Genomic DNA, 15,084 nt, shown 5'->3' on the forward strand with positions numbered 1-15,084 from the left:
ATTTCAGGAAGGTTCCTTGATTTATAATATTTAGTATTTGTTCTGTCCTTTGTATTTTGGTTTCCTTGGCTGCTCAAGCAAATACTGTACAATGAGCTGGTTTAAACTATGGGAATTAGTTGGCTTTTGGTTTTCAGGCTACGAAAAGTCCAAAATCAAAACATCATCAAAGCAATGCTTTCTGACTGGCTACTGGTGATCCTTGGTCTTGGCTTTTCTGTCACCTGGCAATGCACATGATATTCTCTCCTGGCCTCTCACTTCTCTTCTTGGTTCCGTTGACTGCTTCTTGCTGTTCCCTCTGTGGCTTTCTCTTTGACTGAACTTCATTCTACTAAGAAGGACTCCAATAGTAGGATTAAGACCCATTCTGGTTGAGTTAGCCCACATCTTAATTGAAGTAACCTCATCAAAAGGTCCTACTTACTGGGTTCACCCAGAGGAGTGGATTATGTTTAGGAACATGTTTTCCTGGGTACATAAATCCAAAGCATCACACTTTGTTTTTATTTTCTTCTTCAGCTGCTCCCATTATTCTTATATTAGAACTTCTTTTGGTCATTAAAATATATGCTATTTTCTCTGTAATCCTTTATATCTTTTTTCCATTTCTTTTTTGTTTTTAAAACTTTCCTGCATTTAAATTCCTCTTTCTCTTAGATTTGTTCTTTGAATTTGTATTCCTTTCAGTTTGGCCTTCATCTCTAGTATGATTCCTTCTATTTCCAAATTTTTCATGAATTCTGTCATCTCATTACTGAAGTCTTCTGTTTCTGATTTTACATTGTTCTTTCACACTTTGTATTATTTTCTTAAAAATCTTTAGCTCATTTTGAAATATTACATTACAGTTTTCATCTGTCTTTTTAATCATGTATTTCTGGCATACTTTTTTTTTATCTGTATGAATATTATTCTCATTCCTAGTTTCCTTTTTTTCTTTTAGTAACTTTGCGTGTGATTTGTCTTCATTACTTTCAGTTTGCTCATTTTTTTATGTGAATTTATTTTCACTGATGTAATGTACCTTGATTCAGATATTCTAATTTTACAAATCTCCCTCTTTTGTTGTTTTCATGCAGTATTAAAAATATATAGTGGTTTTCTTTCTGAGAAATTTTTGGCTCTGTTCACCTCTCCCACATTCATCTGGATTTTCTTTTGCTTTTTTCTCCATTTTGATTCCAGTCCCGGCAATTACTCCTCAGTGTGGAGCCCTGTTTTGGAAAGGAATCCTGGTTCTTACCTCATACCCTTGCATTTGCCTGTTCTTGGATTTAATATATCCCCTCCCAGTGTCAGCTGATTTTCTTAAATTGGCCTACCATGTTTCCCAGTAAATATATATTGGCTATTTTAAGGTCCTTCTATTATTAGGTCCTTCTGCTACCCAGAGGTTTCCTCCATTTTTTCCCATATGTGTGCTGAAAACACACAGGTTTTATGGCTATTGGTGATTTATCTCTACCCAGTTATATTTGAGGCTACATGGGGATACCACACCACGTAGTTTTGTTGTAAATAATGATTGGAGTTGATTTTATTCTGTTGCTCTGTCTGTTTTGTATGCATATTTGGGAAGATCCAAAAACTATGGTCTCACTGCTGCCTCCATTTTCCCAGAGTTCTCATTTCTCATTCTCTACCCTGCCCCCTTAGCCAATTCTGAAATCAGTTGTGAATTAGTGTATGTAAAGTACTGTAGTAGACCAAGGAATGTGTGTGAAAGAAGAGTTTATGAACTAGTAAATAGAAAGATATGTATAGAAATAATACAAGACGTAGAGGAAAGTGTATATTTTAGAAACATGCTAAATATTGAGTGACTATATGAAAAAGCCAGCCTTCAAAGTTAAGATATTATGCTGTGGGTTATTTGCCAGCCTCATGGCTAATGATGCTGTAGATAAGTTACTCACCTATGTGCCAACAAGGTTATGAGATGTTTTTGTTGTTTGTTTTATTTTCATGGGTACTAGCCAAGACTAACTTGTCAGTTCTCGATTTTATTTTTGGAATACTGTTCATCCTTCCCATCCTATCTCATCTCGAATCATTTTTCAAGTTCTAATAGAAAAGTTTCCATTATAACTCCGAAATTACATACTCAGTTGCTGACAATGCAGATTTTAAGTTGTTGGTCTTAATAGTGACATTAACTAGTTGCTCTTATTACTTTGTGCTAGTGAGCTAAAATGACTTGTCTTTATTTTTTTGTAGATTTATTGTACTTTTAATATATATTTTTTATGCTGTATGGTGGGATCATATTTCATTATTTTTCCTTGTGAATATCCTGATATTGCAGCACCATTTTGTTTGTTTGTTTTACTTGTTGTTTTTTGGCAAGTGCATGGAGCAGGGATCGAAACCAGATCTCCCGCATGGCAGGCGAGAATTCTACACTAGAACTACACTTGCACCCCCTCAAGTCTTTTAAATATAGGACAGTTCATTTAGCAACTTCCATCATTTGCTTAAAGCCAAGCCACAACATGAAACTATTTTAACAGATAGACTCCTTGATCGACTTTTGGACAATGAATTTGGTTTCTGAAAAAGCTGAACATGTAAGTGCCAGCAACCCCACCCCCACCCCCAGTTTCTTTTTTTAAGACTTTGTCTACTAATGCTAATGGTCATCAATGCCTTTTGAAAATGAAAGAATTAGATTGTTGAAGTCATTATATTTTGAATTTAGTTGTTATCATCAGCCTTTAGGGTCTGGCTTGTCTGATTTTAAAGATGGGCAAAACTAAATAATACTCCTCTGAAAAAAATTCCATTGCCTCCTGATATTTTTGTCTTTTTGATATGTTCTTACAGCTAGATGTCATGGATAGTTGGTACCTGAGAAAGAAAGTATGTCTCTCCTCCCCACAGGCACTAATTATATCTTGTAGCTTTTTATTTAAAAAAATATTCTTTTTGCAATATGCTAAATGTCCTGATACTAACTCCTTATTCTCTTTAGGGCCTATAAATCCTTCAGCAGAAGTAACTTTGGAGTGTCACACCCTTTCTGACAATAAACCTGAGTACATAGTACCAGAAACCTGACTATGTAAACTGTTTCCTCTCCAAGAACAAGAGAATGGAAATTGTAGCTGAGGCAACATAAGAAAACTCAACTATTTGCATTTGACTCTGAGATCACAAGTTTTAGAGCTAGTCATATAATGAGATGTGCACCCTCTCTGATTTAGAGAGTGTTAATTCATTGTTTAGGATGCTGTGAGTTTTTCTTATTGGTCAGTTTCATAGATCCTACAATTGTCCATAAATATTCTTTAAAGCTTACCTTAAAATTTTGTCTTTTTTTATTGCTGCTGTTTCTTATGGTACTAGTTATAGTTGGGACCTGGATTTGTATCTTTTGACCTTAGAAGTAAAATATTTTTACTCCATGCTATAGAAGAACTTTGTTTCTTATTAAAGGAGGTGCCTAACTATATAAGAGACTCTTATCTTTTAATATTTTATCAATAGGTGTTTATATGAGTGCAACCATAGAGACATGATCACTAGAATGATTAGTTTTCAACTAGTAAAACTATACATTCAAATGCTAAACTCACTGAATAATATGAATATAATAAATGTTCAAAATGTCATACTTCCTCCTGTCAAGGTGAAACCTGAAACATTCGGGAGCTTTACCTGAGATCTTAAAAGCTGGCCTCCTTAAATTACTCTTTTTTTCTTCTGGTTGTCAGGTGGAGATAAGCTTATTACTTTTTAGTGACAGTAGCTGAATTTTGGCTGCTTTAAATTTTCTTTCTTTGTTAAAGAAAAGAAGTAGAATAGATTCATTTTAGATTTGGTCTTTTATACAGTCTTTCTTCTCCAAACCATTCCTATTAAGAAAACTTTATTTTTCAGGGGGGAGTTGTAATCCCTTATGTATTTATATATGACTTATATATGACTACTGACAAGAGATATAGTTAGTAGGCAAGACTTGGCTCCCTGAGAAAAAGATATCCATTCAGAATTCACAATGAAGAGGAATATATTATTATAGGGAAGTGAGTCAAGAAGAATGGTTTTGAAAGATTTTGCTCAGGGGCTTAGAATTTATTCATAATCTACAGCCTCTGACTTAAATTTATACATTCTAGCTAAATCCAACTGATTAGTCAGGGCACTTCAGTTTGGATTGTCTTCAGTAGTCATCCAAACTTTTCCAATCACAAACAAGCCTTTCTCCTGGCAAGTTGTCATAAGTTTGGGTCCATTCAATTTCCCGACTGAAATCTTCACCCTCAGGAACTTAAACTGTGGATTTTAATTCTTTGTTTTACATTGAGCTTAAAAAGCTCAACGTACTTAGCTTTTAATCAATGTTAATATTGCTAATTTGAATATTTGTAATAATATGTACCATTTTAGCCCATCGTTAGATTTTGTATGCTAAGAATTTTAATATTTTGAATGCTGAAATTTGGCAATAGAGATGAATTTTCTTGGAAGCTTACAGGCTTGTATAAAACATGTATAGTACAATATAGCTTTATTATATTAAGGCAAGACAATGAGGCATTTTGGTTAACAAAATATTTGGATTAATTAAAGATTATTATAATGCACCAAAATTTAATAACACTTGAAAAAACTATAATAAAATACCTATACCACTTAAACTATGCAAAACAGATCAAGACTTTCTAATAGTGAGTCAGAATAACTACTAGTAACCTTTGCTATCTTTGGGCTATAGATATAGAAGTGCCAATTAATCAAGCTCTATTTATATTGGATTCCAGAGAGCCACCTGAATACTATTAATATTTTTGACTTTGATCTTGTTATGTCAGGAATTTTACAAAAGGTAAAGAGAGTCATAGAAGAAGATAATGAAATGCTAGATTTTTTCTTGGCTATTCCAGTAATTTGTTACAGAACTTTACTGAAATTCTTTTAAACTCATTACTTCATAACTTTTAGGAAAATCATAGAAAATGAAAAAAATATATAAATCACTAAGAAATTTTAGGATGCTTCCTACTTAAAACGTTTTTAGGGGTTTTTTAAAAAGTATAGAAGTATGTATTTAAACGTGATTAAAAACTAGTTTTTAAGTGATTGTCCTTGTAAGAGAATGTCTTTGGAGCTTTATGATAATGTTTCTTTTTTGAAAATATTTAACATGAAGTAGTGCAGTGTATTTGTTACAATTGATAAAAAAAAAATTTATAATTGTCTTTTACAGTCCATGGTTTACATTAGGATTAACTAGTTGTGTTTTGCAGTACTATGGATTTTTAAAAATTTTTATTCTAGTAACATAAATACAATCTAAAATTTCCCCCTTTGACCACATTAAAATATATAATTCAGTGCTATTAATTACATTCACAAGGTTGTGCTTCTGTCACTACCATGCATTACCCAAACTTCTCCATCACTCCAAATAGAAACTGTGTATAATTTAAAGCATGAAGTCCCCATTCCTTATCCCTACCCTGGCTCTTGTTAACTTATATTCTAGTTTCTGACTCTATGAACTTTTTAACTGCAGTTATTTCATATCAGTGATATCATATGATATTTATCCTTTTGTGTCTGGCTTATATCACTCAAGATGTCTCCAAGGTTCATCAATGTTGTCGCATATAAGAAAAATTCATTCCTTTTTATGAATGAATAATATTCCACGATGTGTATTTGCTATACATAATTTTTATTCATTCATCAGTTGATGGATTCTTAGGTTGCTTACATCTTTTGGCAATTGTGGATAATGCTACCATGAGTATTATTATAAAAATATCTGTTTGAGTCCTTGCTTTAAATTATTTTGTGTATATACCTAGGATTGATGGATCAAGTGATAATTCTACACGTAACTATCTGAAAACTACCAAACTGCCTTCCACAGTGGCTGCACCATTTTACACTCCCACCAGCAATAAATAAGCGCTCCTCTTTATCCACATCCTCGTGAATACTTGCAATTTTGTGTTTTTAAATAGTAGCCATTCTAATAGGTGTGAAATAGTATCTCAAAATGGTTTGATTTGCATTTCCCTAATGACTAATGACATTGAACATCTTTTCATGTGCTTTTTGGTTATTTGTATATCTTCTTTGGAGAAATGTCTATTGAAGTTTTTTGCTCATTTTCCATTGGGGTCATTTGTCTTTTTGTTGTTGAGTTGTAAGATTTCATCATATATTCTGGATAGTAAAACTTTACTGGATATGGTTTCCAAATATTTTCTCCCATTGTGTATGTTCTAATTTTACATTCATGATAAAGTTCTTTATTGCAGAAAAGTGTTTAATTTTGATGAGATGCCATTTACCTACTTTTTGTTGTTGCTTGTGCTTTGGGTATAAAATCTAAGAAACCATTGTTTTATGGAGAGTGAAATTCTCAGATATTTACTGCAATTTACCAGCCTGTGCCTCTCACTATCCCCCCGGCATTGTTCTACTAGATTCAGAGTTTCTAAATAGTTGATTCAGACAGTTCCTGCCAGTTTAGTAGTTGTTCTGGTGGAAGGACTGCAACTTCCTGCTCTGCCATCTTCCCATAGGCCTCCCTTGCTGTTTTTTTTTCTTTTTTTTGCTTGGGCAGGCTCTTGCTGTGAGGTTTTAATGCTAGATTTATTGCATCTTACAGACAAAAAAAAAAAAGGAAAACATTAAGAAACAATAAACTGTTAATGAAGCTAATATAATATCAAGAAAGTATATATGGGAAGCCTTAATAAACTTGGAATAATTACATAAATGCATACTAGGAATAAATAGCTAGCATGTATTGAGAACTTAGTTATGTATCAGACATTTTAAAATATTTTATACAGATTAATTTTTTGAATTCAGTTATTTTACAAATATTTATTGAACACCTACTCTGTGTATTACTCCAGGCCCCGAGGATATACCCTGGAGAACAAAATGGAAAACTATCTCTGCCCTCAGAGAATTTGTTTGGTAGTGGGAGAAGACACAGAATAATCAAGATTAATAAGTAAAATACATAGTATGTTTTGTGGTAATGAGTTTTATGGAGAAAAATAGAGCAGTAAGGAGAGGAAAGGAGTGTGTATGTATGTGGAGTTTCTTTAATTTTAAAAAGTTTAATCAGAGAAGCCCTCACTGCGACTGTGACATTTGAGTCAAGATCTGAAATAAATGCTAAAGACATCTGAACATCTGGAAGAAGAACGACCCAGAAAGAGGACACAGCAAGTGCAAAGGCCCTGAGGCAGGAGCATGATTTGCCCATTCATCTCAGTAACAGCAGAAAAGCCCCTATGGCAGGAGAGGAGTGAGCAAGGAGGAGAGTAATAGGAAATGAAGTCAGAGGAGTAATGGGGGGCCTGATCATGTAGGCCAAGGCTTTTATTCTGGGAGAAATGCAAAGCCAATGAAGGGCTGGAGTGGAGAAATGACATGCATTCTGATTATTTAGAGGATTCTCTAATTCCTGTGTTGTGACTTACTGTGAGGGTGTTGAACAAGGGTTGGAAGAGGGAAACCAACTAGGAAGCTTTTCACTGGTCCAAGCAGAATTGACGGTGCTTGGACCAGGGTGGTGCTGGTGGAGGTTGGAGAGAAATGGTTGGACTTTGGATATATTTTGAAGGCAGAGCCCACAGGGTGGTGGACTATAAGAGAAAGAGAAGAGTCAATGATGATTCAAGATTTTTACTCTTGAAGGGACAGTTACGATGGAGATGGGGAAATACTGTGGAAGGGGCAGCTTTGGAAGGAGCAGATTAGGAATTTAGTTTTGAACATGTTGACTGTGGAATGCCTGTTAGACATCCCTATAGAAAAGACTGCTCACTAAAACTCTTTGCGGTGGTTACAATTATTGTTCCCCAGTGTGCAAGCAAAATAACAGCACAGAAAGGTTAATTTCCCTTTATTCACACAGTCAGGTAACACTGTCAGGATTCAGACCCAGGCAGCCTGACACCTGAGCTCCTGCTCTTAAACACTGTTGTCTCTAAAGCAAAGGAATTTAGAAATGTGTGTGGTCATGTTGAATCATGAAGATTATAACATGGGAAAGTCCTTTCACCCATCAGAGTAGGGTATGTGGTGCTTTAGGCTAAAATGGTTCTTTTTTAATGGACCATTTATATAAACTTGACTGGTCTCTCTCTCTCTCTCTCTCTCTCTCTCTCTCTCTCTCTATATATATATATATATATATATATATCCCTATTTCTATGTCTTCAGCTTTATCCTAGAGAGCTACTTCTACATATTTGTCTGTGTTGGGAAAAAGTTTTCCAGCTTATGTAGCTCTAAATAGCTTATGGAAACAGCCCCTATTTTGTTCTCTACAACGTTCTGGTGTTCTTTGTATTTATGTCTGAGTGTTGAGCTTTTCAATTTCTTGGCTTCAAAGAAGCTCCTGTGGTTTCTGATGACTCCTGAATGTTGACTGACCCAACATTCTGGTTTCCTAGGAATCCATGGCTAATGGTATTGTTCAGGGTTGGACTTTAAGCTGTCCTTAAAGTTCTGTGTTGCCCAATGTGCTTATAATTGCTTAACTTATCACATGGCAGCTGTTTAGGTATGCTTTTGTCAACTAATCTTGCCAGTCCAGATAACTTGTATTGTGTTGTGCACTGAGAAATTCAGCATAACAAATTATTACACTTTTACATAGAGATCCTTCTGTATTAAGTAAGATAGTATTAATGTAAACTTCTTTGTATAACTCATCTAAACAACTGTGAAGTTTTAAAAATTTAGTTTTTAAAGAATTATTTATGATCTAAGCTGTTTCCTCCTAGCAGATAGGAAATATTTTATTACCTCAGCATGACATCCTTGGAAATATGTATTTGTAAATGAATGGCTGACATGCCATTAACTATTCAGCAGTACATTCACCAAATCAATACAAATGTTGTGTAGGGTCAGTAAATATGATTCATTTATCACTTGGTGATTAATTCCATCAGAATAAGTACATTATTATAAAAAGTTATTATTTTTTGTCTCTACATTGTACACTGTTACTCCATGATGAAACTAAAGTGTTAAAGTCTGAACTCATTATATTTCGTACTTACAAATAATACTGCATGTGACTGGAAACATTCAGTGAAACAATTTAATTTGTTGAGTTTAATCTTATGCTGCTTTAAAGCATTGCATGACAGAGTTAAGAAGCTTGATTAACTGTTAAAAAAGCGTGATGTGTGTAGAATTCTAGCAAACAAAACGATTTTTGACCTACTTGTCTAAATATTAGTAAGTTTTTTTTTTTGTTTTTTTGGTTTTTTTTTTGCATGGACAGGTACTGGGGATCGAACCCGGGTCTCTGTCTTGGCAGGCGAGAACTCCGCCTGCTGAGCCACCGTGGCCCGCCCTAGTAAGCATTTTAATGCATTAAAAAATATTCTCTAGAAAATAGGAGTACTCTTACCCATCTTCACTGGACTGAGCTTTTCAGTCTCCCTCCTTAAGACTTCTCCGGTACTTCCTTGTTCTTATTACTCTAAGGGAAAGTATGCAGCTGCCATTCACTTATTGACCCAGCCAATTCTTTTGTATTTGACTTCTGATAGTTCTGAAGCACGTGGCATATGAATATTCATATAAGGAAAATCGATCTTTCCCCTTCTGCATCTTTCATTGCTTAAATAATTGTTTTGTATTCCTTGATTTGAGTCACACGATGTGGGCTTAATGCTTCTGCTAATGACTGCACCTATGAGAGTAGGGAGCTGCATCTAGTGGATGTGTGTTTTGAAAAAGAGAAAAAGCAGTAGACCATTCTTGAAGGGGGCAAGCATTGGATTATGGGGTGCTCATAGAAGTGTGGCTTCAACAGAGGTGAGTCCCATAGTTTTGCATAAGAACTCGACCTGTTTCTGCTTTTATATTATTAAGCAGTTTGCTTTTCAGAACAACTGGGTTATAGTTAAGTATCAGGAATATTTATTCTTTTCAATATTTTATCAAGATTTATCTATTCTTTAAAACTGCATAAGCTTCAGTTGCCACAGAAGAAAAGTTCCCAAGTGTAGTGACAGGTAATAATTTACTATTAGGACATTTGTGCTTAAGTCAGGAAGACTGAAGCCAAGTGGCATTACTTAGATCATTTAGTAAACCATATCAATTTGCATTTTTTTTTACCTTGCTTCAATATGATTAGATTGCTGCAGTGCATTCAACCTGGGGCACCTTTTGAAAATGCAACTCAGAAAAAGAATGAAGATTTATTTCTTAATAGGATAAGTCTCAGGGAGAGTGTTATGTTTTGTCCTCTGCTTTCATAATTTACTCCTAAGTGCAATTCAAGGTGTTGATTTTGATGCATTCTGATTTCTTTGCTTGTTATTGTTTCCCAAATATCACCTCTTGAAGCTTATTCAGGGAGACCAAAGGGAGTTGAGACTTTCTCTGAGTCTTCAGATCTGCCATATTTGCTGATGCATTGGGTACACCAGTGCACAAGGTGCATAATTATCTTTACCATAAATATTACACCCAGGTAGAAGATTTAAGTACTGTTTTTGAACGTCAGTATGGTCAAGGCATTGAACATTTTTCTCAAAGCAGCGAAAATGCCCATAAGGGGAAAACTTTTCTTTCCCTCAGTGACTTGAATTATACTTCATTTTATTTTAATCTTGCATTAATTTAGAGCACCTTCTATTTGTGTTATGGAAAATCAGTATCATTTTGTGGTTGTAGGGCTTATTTGAGGTAGGGTCATTCCCTTTATGTATAATCACTGTCACTTTGTGGTTAGGATGATACTCAGCAACATTTAAGCACATTCATTTTACATTATGCATAAAAGGGATAGTCTCAGGGATATTTTCAGTTATACATAGACAAATACTAAATTTTATTGAAGTAATAAATTCATCTTTATTGTTTAAAAAGTTGAACAAAACAGAAGAATTTATAATGGAAAAAAATTGCGATCTCCAGCCACACCCATCTCCACCCCTGGGGATGACCTACTTTTAATGGTTTCTGTTTTATTTTTTCTGGTAATTACCTAATCTCTAAAAAATATATGTATTCCAAGATTTATTGATTATCTTTAGACGTTATCTATTTCCTTTTTGCTCTGCTAGGTTAAGACTGAATTCATTGATATTAACCTTCAGCTCTCCTTCCCTCTTTATCCATATACAAATAATCATATTGATAGCATATCTCCCTACGGGTTATCTTTGGTACTTTATAAACATAATTAGATCTCTATTTCTATTCCATTAACTATAGACAATAGCTCTTAACTTCTCACTTTGTAAGATGAGCACATTAAAACTAATTCCTTCTTTTACTTCTTTTTACCCTCTCTACTTTCCCAATTTTCCCAGTCAATAAACATCATTTCCATTAATTTGACCACATCAATATTATTTACTGCAGAACCATGTGTAGTGTGTTAGTGTTCAACTTCCTTCTCTGTGGGTCTAATGTCACAACTTCCGTGCCACTCACTGGACAGTGTTCCTAGTTTCAAATTCAATGACTTGATTCAAACACTACACCAATAGCTTTTATCATACCCTAACCTTTTTCATAGTTCTCGGTTTATGCAGTTTTCCCCTTTTCCCTGGAGATCTCTCTCTGGGAACACTGCATCCTTGGGGTCAAGTCTGTATTGGTTCCTCTCTAGTGCTGTTCCCAAACTGTCGTCCTGTGACTTTCACTATCCCCTGGTTAAGAATATCTGTTCCTTGACTCTTGTTTCTTTTTGGTTTACATGCTCTAAGTTAATTTCCTAAGGAAGGGTACATGGTTCCTACCTAAGTGTTCTAGTTTGCTAACTGCTGGAATGCAACACACCAGAGACAGATTGGCTTTTAATAAAAGGGGATTTATTTCATTAGTTCTTCAGAGGAAAGGCAGCTAACTTTCAACTGAGGTTCTTTCTTACATGGGGAGGCACAGGGTGATCTCTGCTGGCCTTCTCTCCAGGCCTCTGGGTTCCAACAACTTTCCCCAGAGTGATTTCCTTCTGCATCTCCAAAGGCCTAGGCTGAGCTGCGAGTGCTGAGATGAGGTATGCTGAGCTGCCTGGGCTGTGCTACGTTGAGCTCTCTCATTTAAGCACTAGCCAATTAAATCAAACATCATTCATTACAGCAGGTATGCCTCTTAGCTGACTGCAGATGTAATGACCAACAGATGAGCTTCACGTACCATTGACTCATGTCCACAGCAAGAGAACTAGGTACTTTCACCTGGCCAAGTGGACAACTGAATCTACCAGCCACACTAAGAAAGGTAAAAGGGATGAGCTCTTGCAAACCAGAAAGGCACTTATGCTACTCTGACAAATAATTGAACAAATCATTTGAAAATCTTTTACTTTCAGAAGTTTGAAGCTGTTGCCTCACTGCTTTCTAGCATTGTTCTGCTGATGAAAAATCTGATATAACATTAACTTTCATCACTTGTCAATTACCTGTTTTCTCTCTGGAAACTTTTAGAATTTTTTCTTTACCCTTTGTGTTTCAGTCAGGTTATATATACATGTGTATCTATGTATGCATGTATGTATGTAATAACTCCAAGATATTCTCATATAATTTATTTGATAATCTCTTCTCCTCTATCTTCTCTCTTCTTTTTTTCTCCAGAATTTATTAATGGATAATTGGAGATTCTGAGTTTATCTTCTGTTTCTTATTCTATGTTTTCTATCTCTTTATCCTAGTGTTCGATATTCTGGGGTAATTACCTGGTTTTATCTTCCAATACTTCTCTTGATATTATGATTTTTATCTACATTTTCTTGTTTACTGATATTTGCGGAATCAGTGCTTTCTAGAATCCCTCTAAGAATACTATTTTGAGATTTTTAAAAGTTCTCTTAAATCCCCTGGGTTATCACAGTTACTTGTGGGGTCATTTTTTTCCTGCTAATTCACCTAGACCTTTCTTTTTAATGTTGCAGACTTTACTCAAATGTTGGTGATTTTAGTGACCTGTTCATAAGGAAGGATAAAACTGACTGGGGGCTCTGGGTATATATCAAATGGTTTCTTCACGGGCATCCTCTGCTTTTTGGTCTGTGGCTGGGGCATCAGCCATTAAGCTTGGGATTTCCTAATGACCAGGCTGAGAAGGCTTTAATCAGGCACACTAACAGTTATACTCATTCTCTTATTTTTTCCTAGTGTGATCAGAGAAGAGAGAAGAGAGCTCTGATTTTTTGGTTAGAGCTAAGTGCTTCAGGCAGTCTTACTTCCAGGAATGGGGAAATGTGTTGACTGCTGTATGAATCAGGGGTCAACAAACCTTGTTGTAAAGACCAGCTAGTGAATTTTTAAGTTTTGTGAACTATATACAGTTTGTCCATATTTTTTCTTTTTTTAACAATTCTTTAAAACTGTAAAATCATTCTTAGCTTGCTAACTATTAAAGCAGGTGCAGGCTGTAGTTTTCCAGCCCCTGAAAAACATACCTTTAGTTAATCCCTCTGTTTTTAGCCCCACCTTTCACTCTCAATGGCTGAGTCTCAATCCTATCAGGGATTTCACTAGGTAGATTGACCCCTCTGCCCTGTCCTGGTCTTCAACCTTTCTTATTCTGGGCTCTATTTCTTCTCTGCCTAATCAGTCATTCCACTTCATATGCTTTTTATCTTCCAAGAATCTGATAAAGATTCGTGTCCACTAATGGCTCTCTCCCTTTTCCTTTTGTTATCAAGTTCAGCAGATGCTATTAGTACGTTCACCTGTTTCCTCTCATCACTTTCTATTTCCCAGCAACTAGCCCTGAGCACCTGCAGCTCTTAGTTTGAGAGTTCTGTCTGGCTGTAAGAGCTTGCTCTCCCTGTTCACAGGGCAGGCTAGAAGAGCCAGAGAACTAATGTCCTCTCCCAGTAGCCCACAAACAATGCTAAGAGGTGTTGATGACTGCAGCTCCCATTCCCTGCTGAGGGGTACCTCTCAGATGCATCTTGCACACTGACTCCAGGGTTGCCTATAGAGATTAAGCCCAAGTGTTCAACGGTATTGTATTTGATGTCTCTCTTCTCTATTCCATTTTCATTTTCTCTCTCCCCTATTATTGCTTCCTTGGCTTACCTCCCGCATAAACTGCTTGGATTCGATCCACCCTCTGAGTATCTGCTTTGGGGAAATACAAATAAAGATAGGGGTTAAAATTTTTCTTTATTATACTTTAAATGAAATCTCAGGTAAAAGAGTGGATAGCCTTGGATAGTTGGTTTATCATGTCACATTTGAAACCTATTAACCAATATCACATTGAGAATTTATTATGAGGTGTTATTTGCGTGTGTATGTGTATGTGTGTGTGTGTGGGAGAAGCAGAATAATGAATTCTACCTGCAAGGAGCTTGTATTCTACTGAGGTGACAATTCATGCAATAGAAGGTTTTAAGTGTTGGTAAGAGAAATTGCAATTTATGTTGTTGAAAGATTCTTAGCCGACAGGAGAAGGTATTTGTAGATGGGTGACCAGGGAAGACTTAAAGGAGGAGGTAGCATTTGAGTCAGATAAAGATATTGGTTTGAAAACAGACTGAAGGGATTGGGGATTCTGAGGGCAGAACAGAATGAGCACAAACCCTGTTCAGATGCCGCATGAATAGTAATGGTTGTCTCAAAGAAAGCCTCTGTCCCTAAGTGCGAGTGAACCAAAGCAGGTAAAACAAGGATAACTGCATACAAAGACACAAATGTACACACAGAATTAGTCAAAATTACAGAGAAATGTTCATATGAATATTGGTAGGGATTGGTGAGAAATGATTCCTATTAGGAGTTTGTATTTGATGTGGGAAGCAGACAGGTGCTACTAGGTTCCTCTTTGGTGGAAATTAAAAACAATTTTAAAGGATAGTATTGTGGTTAGGATGTTTCAAACTTATTACGTCGAACAGATTGAATGGAATGAAGAAGTGACTGTCGTAGGTGGATGGTGATTTTTGAGTCTACATCGTGATAAACTATGGAATTAGGAATCACAGAACTGATTCCAGAAATGTGGAGGAAAAAGCTGAATTGTCAAAGGGAGAAAAAGCAGATACAAATGCAGAGAATGGGAAAGAAAGAAACAAATTCAAATGAGAAAGGCGCACATCTGTGCCAGTTGGAATTG

The 15,084-nt window shown here is 35.6% G+C and overlaps 1 protein-coding gene across 12 annotated transcripts in view; it reads left to right on the plus strand.

Moving 5' to 3' along the window:
• SLC44A5 (solute carrier family 44 member 5) overlaps nucleotides 1-15,084 on the plus strand; it is a 320,175-nt gene that overhangs the window by 18,795 nt on the left and 286,296 nt on the right. For 3 of the 12 annotated variants that reach the window (XM_077120599.1, XM_077120603.1, XM_077120594.1), the window contains exon 2: nucleotides 9,278-9,352. The exons of 8 other annotated variants lie outside the window; for them this stretch is intronic. The gene's annotated coding sequence lies outside the window, so the exon portion shown is untranslated. Of the gene's footprint in view, nucleotides 1-8,528; nucleotides 8,546-9,277; nucleotides 9,353-15,084 lie in introns of those variants that run through there. One more of the 12 variants, XM_077120595.1, reaches the window with a different exon arrangement.

Source organism: Tamandua tetradactyla, chromosome 11 (genome assembly GCF_023851605.1).
Source record: "Tamandua tetradactyla isolate mTamTet1 chromosome 11, mTamTet1.pri, whole genome shotgun sequence".
Classification (NCBI taxonomy): domain Eukaryota; kingdom Metazoa; phylum Chordata; class Mammalia; order Pilosa; family Myrmecophagidae; genus Tamandua; species Tamandua tetradactyla.